Here is a 10,090-nt window from a genome sequence, read left to right as displayed (position 1 = left end):
TATGTGGATCCTGAGAAACTTAACAGGAACCCATGGGGGAGGGGAAGAAAAAAAAAAAGAGGTTAGAGTGGGAGAGAGCCAAAGCATAAGAGACTGTTGAGAACTGAGAACAAACTAAGGGTTGATGGGGGGTGGGAGGGAGGAGAGGGTGGGTGATGGGTATTGAGGAGGGCACCTTTTGGGATGAGCACTGGGTGTTGTATGGAAACCAATTTGACAATAAATTTCATATATAAATAAAAAGAAAAAAAAAGAAAAAAACAAGCAAACAAACAAAAAAAAGAGATAAGAAAGGACATACTGACTCTAAAAGTTTCTGCAACCGATATACAACATTAAAAAAGAGTAACCATGTTGGTCTTCTTAATTCTGACTTTATTTTAGTTGTAGTAAAAGATAATTTTAAGCAGATTGTCTTTAACGTGCGGGCTGATGTTGACAGGTGAGTAATGTACATGCATTTGAGGGAGTGGCATGGGGAAGACAACATCACAGGCCACATGAGGAGAGGTGTTTCCCCTGCTGGGAGAACATTCAGTAAAGGCTATGTGGTCTCCGCACAGGTAAGGTCCCAGTGGACAGCCACATTCACTGATGTTGGAACAAAGATTTAAGGGTGAAGCCTGTTGCCAGATGTGCGTTGTGATTTACCATAATCCCTGAAACACTGCTGCTACAAAATCACGTGAATTTTCTCGGGGTGGCTGGCACCTGGCCACAGTCTCTGGGCATCTACAGTAGCGCAGTCTCCTGAACGTTTGGGTGGACCAGCACCTGGCCATTGCTCGGCAAGACACTCTGCCAGAGAGTTTGAGCATGTCAAAGCCACAGGGCTCTCAGAAGTGAGGGATTTAGGGGCACCTGGGTGGCTAAGTAGGTTAAGCTTCTGACTTCAGCTCAAGTCATGATTTTGCAGTTCCTGAGTTTGAGCCCCGCATCAGGTTCTATGTTGACAACTCAGAACCTGGAGCCTGCTTTGGATTCTGTGTCTCCTTCTTTCTCTGCCCACCCCCCACTTGCACTCTGTCTCTCTCAAAAATGAATAAACATTAAAAAAATTTAGGGAAAAAAAAGGAGTGAGGGGTTTGGAAACACAACCCCATCAGATAAAACGCAGGAGGGAGGTGCCACCTGATGGCTGATTGCTTGGTCACGGACAGTATAGAAGAGGGAGGTGGATGGAAGCTGGAGACAAAGAAGGGGTGCTTGATTGCCGGTGGACCAGAGCACAGAGTTCTGATATGAGAGACAGAGTAGCTGGATGATGCCATTTTCACCCCTCCTGCACATGTGCATACACACATACACATGCCAAAAAATCCACCCCAGTAAACTAAGCAGCACCATCCAGTGGAGAAATAGCCGTTACACCAAGCCCAGTCCAACTGGGCCAACAGTGCTCTACAGGAACACCACAAGTCTCTCTGTCTGCCTAGTTTAGGGACTATAAAGTGCATCATAGTCTGTCTTCTAGGGTAAACTGGATGTAATTTCAATCATGTTTCATTCTGTTTGCTGGTCCATCTATTCAATTTTTTTCTTTTTCTTTTCTTATTCTTGAACACAGAGAAAAATTTTATTTTATTTCCATTTTTATAAACAAGATTTTTCTTTAATTTTTTTCTAATATATATTTTTTTACTTTTTTGCAAATTTTTTAAATTCTATTTTACTTTCATCATTTGATTTCATTCTATTTTATTGCATTCATTTTTTTTAATTTTCAAACATTTTCCTTTTTTTCTTTTTCTTCTGTTCTTTCCTTTGCTTTTTTCTCTATTCTATCAAGCTTTTCAACAACAAGACCAAAACACACCTAGGATTTAGCATCCCTTATTTGATTTTTTGGGTTGTTTTTAACTTTTTAATTTTTATTTATTTTTTATTTTATTAATTCTTTTTCTTCCTTCAAAATGATGAAATGAAGGAATTCACCAAAAAAGAACAGGAAGAAATGACAGGGAGGGACTTACTCAACACAGATATAAGCAAGATATCTGAACCAGAATTTAGAATCAGATAATAAGAATACTAGCCAGGATTGAAAAAGAGCATAGAACCCCTTTCTGTGGAGATAAAAGAAGTAAAATCTAGTCAGAACGAAATTAAAAATGCTATAACTGAGCTGCAGTCTCTAATGGTTGCCACAGAAGCAAGGATGGATGAAGCAGAACAGTGAATCAATGATATAGAGGACAAACCTATGGAGTAAAAGAAGCAGGAAAAAAAAGAGGGAAACTAAGGCAAGAAAGAACAATATAACAATTAGAGAACTCAGTGACTCATTAAATAGGCATAACATCCAAATCATAGGGATCCTAAGAAATGAAGAGAGAGAAAAAGACATAGAAGGTTTACATGAGCAATCATAACAGAAATCTTTCCTAACCTGGGAAAGACACAGACATCAAAATCCAGGAAGCACAGAGAACTCCCATTAGATTCAACAAAACCCAGCAATCAACAAGGTGTATCATAGTCAAATTCATAAATAAGCTTATATCACATCCAAATAAAAGATTATATGGAAATAAAATTATATAGAATTATTTTGAAAATGAAAGAATGAGGTTAAAAAAACTATAACTAAAGTAGATAGTTCATCTGTTTGCTAAATCAGAAAGAAGGCCAAAACTGAGAAATTTCCGAGAATGGAAAAAAAATTCTGAACTACCCAGGAAAAATTTTTTATAAAAAAATCCTTTGTTTAAAAATACAGATTAATTTGATGATTTTTCAGAGAAAAATACCAAAAATTAGCATCAAAACAGGCAAAAATAAAAGAGGACAGTTTCTGGGCAACTAACTGAGAAAGTTTTATAAGCACTGGTCCCAGATATTTTCACACATGAACTTTACCATTCTAGCAACACACTATTAGAATGGATTTTGTCTGGTTCAAGAGAAAGAGACAGAGGGAAAAGAGAATTAAAAAATAAAATTTTCCCTAATTTATTTAACTAAATACCAAACCTTTAGTACTTTAGAAAAGGAGATACTACAACCAGATCTTAATCATTAATTTAACAAAAAATCATACCTTTAGTGCTTTAGAAAAGGAGATACCACAACCAGATCTTAATCATTAATTTTTATATGATACTCAAAAATACTAACAGCCATTTTTCAACATTCAATTTCAAAACATACATTTTGTTGAACATGTGTACATATCTGTTCATTTTATATTAGTATGGAATTTCAGTTTTGGAATATGTACATCTTTAGCTTGTATAGATGTTCCCAAACTTTTCCAATAAAATTCATTGTATGTTCATACAGTGGGTTCTGTAGTGAAATATTACATATTAATGGAAATAAACTCCAATTATACATGTGAGAACACAAATCAAAACACATGAAATCTTGTAAACACAGATGCAAGAGGGTAATAAGTATAGTCATTGCCAAAACTATTCTTTATTGTTAGAAGACAGGATTGGTGGGGTGACTATTATTTAGAAGGGAGCAAAGGGTGACTTCTGCGGTATTAGCACTATGGCAATATTCTGTTTAATGAACTGGGTACAAGTTATGTATTCTTAGCTTGTGAAAATTAATGAGCAATACTTTTATACATATAACCTCAATAAATAATTAAAAAATTAAATGTCTATACTTATATACATGCATTTGTATGTAAAACTTCAATTAAAAGGTTTTAAAAATCCAAACGAAGTTTGATTTATTTTAGTAACTAATAAAATAGTTTGTATTAGAAGATATTTTACTAAAATTTACTGATATCCATATTAAGTCAAAAATGAAACAAAAATGAGAATATAAATGTCAGGAAAATTTGTAAACTTACTATTTTTTTCTTATTTTTTAATGGGCTTAATTCTCTTATCTGAACTCATGTTAGCTATGTATATTTTGGAATTCAAGTATTTTTTTGTTAGGGAAGGAACACATTTAAAAGTTATATGTACAGTCCCCAGCAAGATTTGCCATATTGTATATTAATGAAACACATTTATATTTCTACATTGAAATTCATGAATATTTACAAAAAATATATATTTTAAATATAGCAGGTAGCCTTAGAAATGACAATTCACACTTGTCATGTTTTGGCTGCCAAATGGCTTATAATAAAACTTTGATTTTTCAGAGCTACTACAAGTGAGTCAGAATGAAAAATGAATAGAAAGTAAAATGACCAAAATGCATAATGCGCCAATTCATGGAAGCCATAGCCGTGATCACTATGTATAAAAAGGGTCAATATCCCTGATATTCAGGAACATGCACACTAAGATTAATCTTACTTTCACTAATATTATTAAATTAAAATTACATATCCAGTGTAGCAAATGATGTGAGTATATTAACAATTTGATATGCATATTTATAAATAGTATATGTTAATAAAATATCTTTCATGGTAGTGAGAGCCTTCCAATTCAATATTTTTACAGTAAGCGTGCATTCATGGGCTGTACATATGAAAATAAAAAGGCAATGTGATCTTTTTGGTGACTTATAGAGAACTAAGCCCTTGAGTTTAATTATCCTAATCAAATACTGGAAATGAACTAAATGATATTTCTATATCTCTTTATCTTTATTCATATATATTCCTGAAAAAATTCCTCTTAGAAACCTCTCACTAATGGGAAGTAGTACATTTATTTTATTTTATTTTTAAAAATTTTTTTAAACATTTATTTATTTTTGAGACAGAGAGAGACAGAGCATGAACAGGGGAGGGGCAGAGAGAGAGGGAGACACAGAATCGGAAACAGGCTCCAGGCTCTGAGCTGTCAGCACAGAGCCCGATTGGGGGCTCAAACTCACGGACCGCGAGATCATGACCTGAGCCAAAGTCGGCCGCTTAACCGACCGAGCCACCCAGGCGCCCCGTGGGACGTAGTACATTGATTTTAAAATACTGAGCTGTTGAATGGCATAACCTACCAGGATATATGGCAATATTAATGCACAAAAACTTAATAGATTTCCTTAAATGGTATGAAAGCTAAAAGGTTTAAATGATAGCTTCTGTTTATTTCATTGTCCACTGGATTATTCCAGGAACAGGCATTGTTTATTATCTCATCTTGCTGAACATTTAAAGTTTCTATTTCTCAAACCTATTTGAATTATTCCACATACCCTTGATGCATAAGTATAATGCAAAGCCTTAGGGAAGTTTATACACTGTTATTTACTGATCAAGAAGCAAACAAGCAAATAAAAAAATTCACTGGCATTGTCCAACAATGATGACATGAAATAGAAGAACTATTACATGAAAGATATATGTGAGAAAGAAGTATACATTTAGTATATTTTTTAAAGCTAACCTCAGTGGGAGTAGAGCATCATTTTTACTCTTCCCAAAGCAAATCCATGTATTACTTTTAAAGTGCTGAGTTAAAGCTTATAAATACCTTACAGTAACTTAAACAGAAAAACGCAATGCTTACGTCTTCTAGAAGATGATCAGCTTTTGACAAGTTTTGAGAATGGTGAAATGATACTGTCAGAAAAATTGACCCAAAGAAGGCATGACATCAAGTGCTTTGAAGAATTAAGCAAGTGAAGATGAAGGACCATCAAAACTTGGGAAATCAAATAACAAATGCCGCAGAAAAAAAAATTACTAATTGCTTTAACTTCTAACAGTAAAGAACCTTCAAAAAAATCTTGACAATTATAAATAACCCATGTTGAAATAAAGGAGAGTAATCCAAAAAGGTGAAACATATCTTGAGATATTTTTCTCATGACAATAAGTAGCTATTAAAAGTATACATGAGTACATAACAAAAGAAGAATAAAAAATAATGATACACATACCCTTTAAAACAATACCATATAAACTTGCTTCAGAATGATTAATAATTTTAAGTATATGATAAGTACACACAATGTCTGTTGAACATAAATAAGAATGTTATTTAATATATTTTAAATAATCACATTAAGGAGAAAATGCAGGCCTACTCAGCTATTTTACCTTTCTACCTCCACCAAGATAATAGGTGTTTCATTGGCCAGTATTTAGCAAGCAACCTAAATAAATCAACAGCCAAAGTTAATAAAACATAAGTTAGTAAGTATTGGTTAATTGGAGGCAGGAGAGACAGAGAGAGGGTAAGAGAAAGAAACAAATTGAGTAAAAAAATACTATTTGTTTCAAGTATAAGGCAATTATTTTTGGCAGGACAACAGGCCTGGTAAAAGTTCCAAAGGACTGATGTGAGGAATTTCCTTGTATTATAACATTGTAGTTAATGTTGTGACTTCTAGAAACAAGCCATTTGGGCTCACTACCTGTGTATGCCAATTGCTTAGTATATAACCATTTTCCTCTCAAAAGTCTGTGACCCTGAATTAGTCTCTTAAAAACAGTTTTTTCAAATTCTTCATTAAAATTATCAGGATTATATTTGTATGGCATTCTTTCTGTTGTTAAAAATTCTAAAGGTGATCACTACCGAAGAAAAATAAGAATTAATGATGAATTTTTAATGATTTTTAAGCTGTATTGTATAAGTTTCTCTTGAAGCAAAAGAGCCAAGAAATCAAGTAAAAGATAATTTAAGCTGTCACTTTGATTTCATAGGACTACTAGTGTGCATTTATGTTTGTCATGCAGTAAAACTATAAGATAAGAAACTTGCATAAAAGGAAAGGTCATGAATTTGTTACTTACTAACCTTTTTATATGCTTATTACTGATTTTATTTTCTTTTTCAAAATATTTGTATGTGTTAAAAGCAATAGTAAGCAAACGACATTTTTGACTTGCTACAAGTTATTCCTTTATTTCAGTTTTCTTGGCTTTAAAGATAATGGGCAGGGAGTGCCTGGGTGGTTCAGTCGGTTAAGTGTCTGACTTCAGCTCAGGTCATGATCTCACAGTTGGTGGGTTTGAGCCCTGCTTCAGGCTCTGCGCTGACAGCTCAGAGCCTGGAGCCTACTTCAGATTCTGTGTCTCCCTCTCTCTCTGCCCCTCTCTGCTCATGCTCTGTCTCTCTCTCTCTTTCAAAATAAATAAATATTAATTTTTTTTTTAATTTAAAGATAATGGGTAAATATTTATTATTTTTTCCCTATGATTATTTCATAAAGGCATAAGTTTTATGTAAACTAACAAACAGCAGGTGTGTAGTTCTTAACAGAGCTATAAATTAAACTTTAACGAATAGATTCTTTTTACTCTCCCCAGCTCTACTTTAGTTTATGTCCAATCATTAGATCTAAATAACTGAGGTTTGTATGGCCTTTGAAATTACTTAATACATATTCAATTTCATTTTCTCCTTTTACTCATAGAGTTTAAGTAATTTGTTCCCAAGGTCATGATGTTGTTACATTGTAAGTCTAGACATGAGACTTTCTGATGCTGAATTCTCACATCTTTGCTTTATATCTTCCTTAATCTGTCTAGGGTACCTCACAGACACACAAAACGCTTGAAGTTCAAAATTAGGTATTATCGTTATAATGTTTTCTTAACCAAACCAGTCACAAAGTCACCTCCCAACTGTCCTTGTCTTGTAATGCTTAACTACCCCCCTGCTTCCAGATCCATCTTCTCTCTTTTATCTTTGCTCTTCATACTTCCTATTGTCCTCTTAATTAGAAGTATCTCCATGTTTTTATAACATAAGGGCATCCTAACTCCACAGAGTCTCGTCTTCACCTCCAATGTATTTATCAAAATTTTATCCTGGATATAAATTCAGCACCCCTCATATCTCCCCCCAAAATGCAAGTATGTATAAAATCTTGCAAATACCTCTTCAGAATTAACACTAAAGTCACTACTATTATCAGAACTCTCTATTCTGCAGATACAGAAAATAAGATTCAGGAAACTTAGACACATTACACTTAAAAAGGAAAACTTTTGAAATAATGGATATGTCTCATAGATAATCTAGCAGAATAAGATTAGCTAGGATACATTGTGTGTTCAATTGAGGTTGTTTTCTTTGAGGAACTTCTCTCCCTAGGCTTAAGATCTTCTACAGTGTGGAGAGTAGCAGGGTTTAGGTGTAAGAAGAAATGGTTGAAATGAGCAAGCATAAGGGTTCAGTCAGGTATGCAAACCAGACACAGTAGTACAGTCAGTTGTTGAGAATCCTGCCAAAAGTTGAGTAGGTGATATATTGCATTACCTCAAAAGAGTAGGGGAGGGGAAGTTAAGGAAGGTGAGAGAAGAATATTGGGATGTAACACAGAAGGTTGTAGAACTGCATGGAATGGCTTGATAAAGTCAAGTGATAGATTTAGTATAAGTAACTTAGTTTACAATTTGGAACAATAGAAAGTTTTGTTTAAGGACCAGAGAGTTTTAATTCAATATTTCATAATTAAATTGGTTGCTTCTTGTGAGAAGGTATAGGCTATCATCATACTTTGGGTTCACAAACATACTCTGGAAGTTTAAGGTCTAAGATGAGAAGATTAAGGAGCTAAGAGCCAAGATTTTACATGATGTTTAATGTAGGTAAAATCAGAGTTGTTAATTTCCTCTAGGATCATTACCCAAAGCTGTCAAAAATATTTTAGAATTAAGCAATGCTGGCTAATTTTATTCTCCATACTCTTAATAATTAGAAGTATCTTATGTACACCTTTATTAATTTATCTGACAATAATTTGTATTTTTACCTTAGCTGCTATTTCGGATCACCATATTTTAGGTGAAATCATGGGTAATGATGCCTATTGGGAATACTCTCAAGCAACAAAGTATGTAGCTGACCATCATAATATGCTTAGAGATCCAAAAAAGAAATAAAAAAGAATATCTCTAGTAGTCAAGAACTACTAATGACTTCCATTATTAGTTGTTTTCAAAGACCATTTCCACTTAGCACTTGATATACACACAAATGAGAAAGGTTGCCCTTTGCTTTTCTGAAAGCTGGGATGTAATGTTATCTTACTCTTTACATGGATGAATTCATCATTTACACAAGAGAATTTAGCCTGTTCTTCATTCCAAAGTATTATGAAGGAAAAGTAATTTTTTCTTGTATCCCTCATTTATTTTTATTTATTTTTTTTAAAATTTTTTTTCAACGTTTTTATTTATTTTTGGGACAGAGAGAGACAGAGCATGAATGGGGGAGGGGCAGAGAGAGAGGGAGACACAGAATCGGAAACAGGCTCCAGGCTCCGAGCCATCAGCCCAGAGCCTGACGCGGGGCTCGAACTCACGGACCGCGAGATCGTGACCTGGCTGAAGTCGGACGCTTAACCGACTGCGCCACCCAGACGCCCCCCTCATTTATTTTTAATCCATTTTGAGTTTATTCTTGTGTATGGTGTAAGAAAGTGGTTCAGGTTCATTCTTCTGCATGTCACTGTCCAGTTTTCCCAACACCACTTGCTGAAGAGACTGCCTTTATTCCAGTGGATATTCTTTCCTGCTTTGTCAAAGATTAGTTGGCCAGACATTTGTGAGTCCATTTCTAGGTAATCTATTCTGTTCCATTGATCTATGTGTCTGTTTTTGTACCAGTACCATACTGTCTTGATGATTACAGATTTGTAATGCAGCTTGAAGCCCAGAATGAAGAATGCTGGTGTTATTTTGATAGGAATTGCATTAAATGTGTAGATTGCTGGGTTGTATAGACATTTTTTCTTTCTCCAATCCATGAGCATGGAATGTTTTTCCATTTCTCTGTGTCTTCTCCAATTTCTTTCATAAGCTTTCTACAGTTCTCAGTGTACAGATATTTTTACCTCTTTGGTTAGGTTTATTCTTAGTTATCTTATGGTTTTTGGTGCAACTGTAAATGGAGTCAATTCCTTGATTTCCCTTTCTGCTGCTTCATTATTGGCGAATAGAAATGCAACTGATTTCTGTACATTGATTTCATATCCTGTGACTTTGCTGAATTCATGGATCAGCTCTAGCCGTTCTTTGGAGTCTTTTGGGTTTTCCATATAGAGAATCATGTCATCTGTGACGAGTGAAAGTTTGACTTCTTCCTTGCTGATTTGCATACTTTTTATTGCTTTTCATTGTCTGATTGCTGAGACTAGGACTTCCAGCACCATGATGAACAACAGTGGTGAGAGTGAATGTCCCTGTAGTATTCCTGACCTGAAGGGGAAA

The sequence above is a fragment of the Herpailurus yagouaroundi genome, unplaced genomic scaffold (genome assembly GCF_014898765.1).
Source record: "Herpailurus yagouaroundi ecotype Mexico unplaced genomic scaffold, PumYag 164, whole genome shotgun sequence".
In the NCBI taxonomy this organism is placed as follows: domain Eukaryota; kingdom Metazoa; phylum Chordata; class Mammalia; order Carnivora; family Felidae; genus Herpailurus; species Herpailurus yagouaroundi.
The sequence above is the reverse complement of the archived record's forward strand: the minus strand, read 5'-3'. Positions refer to the sequence as shown.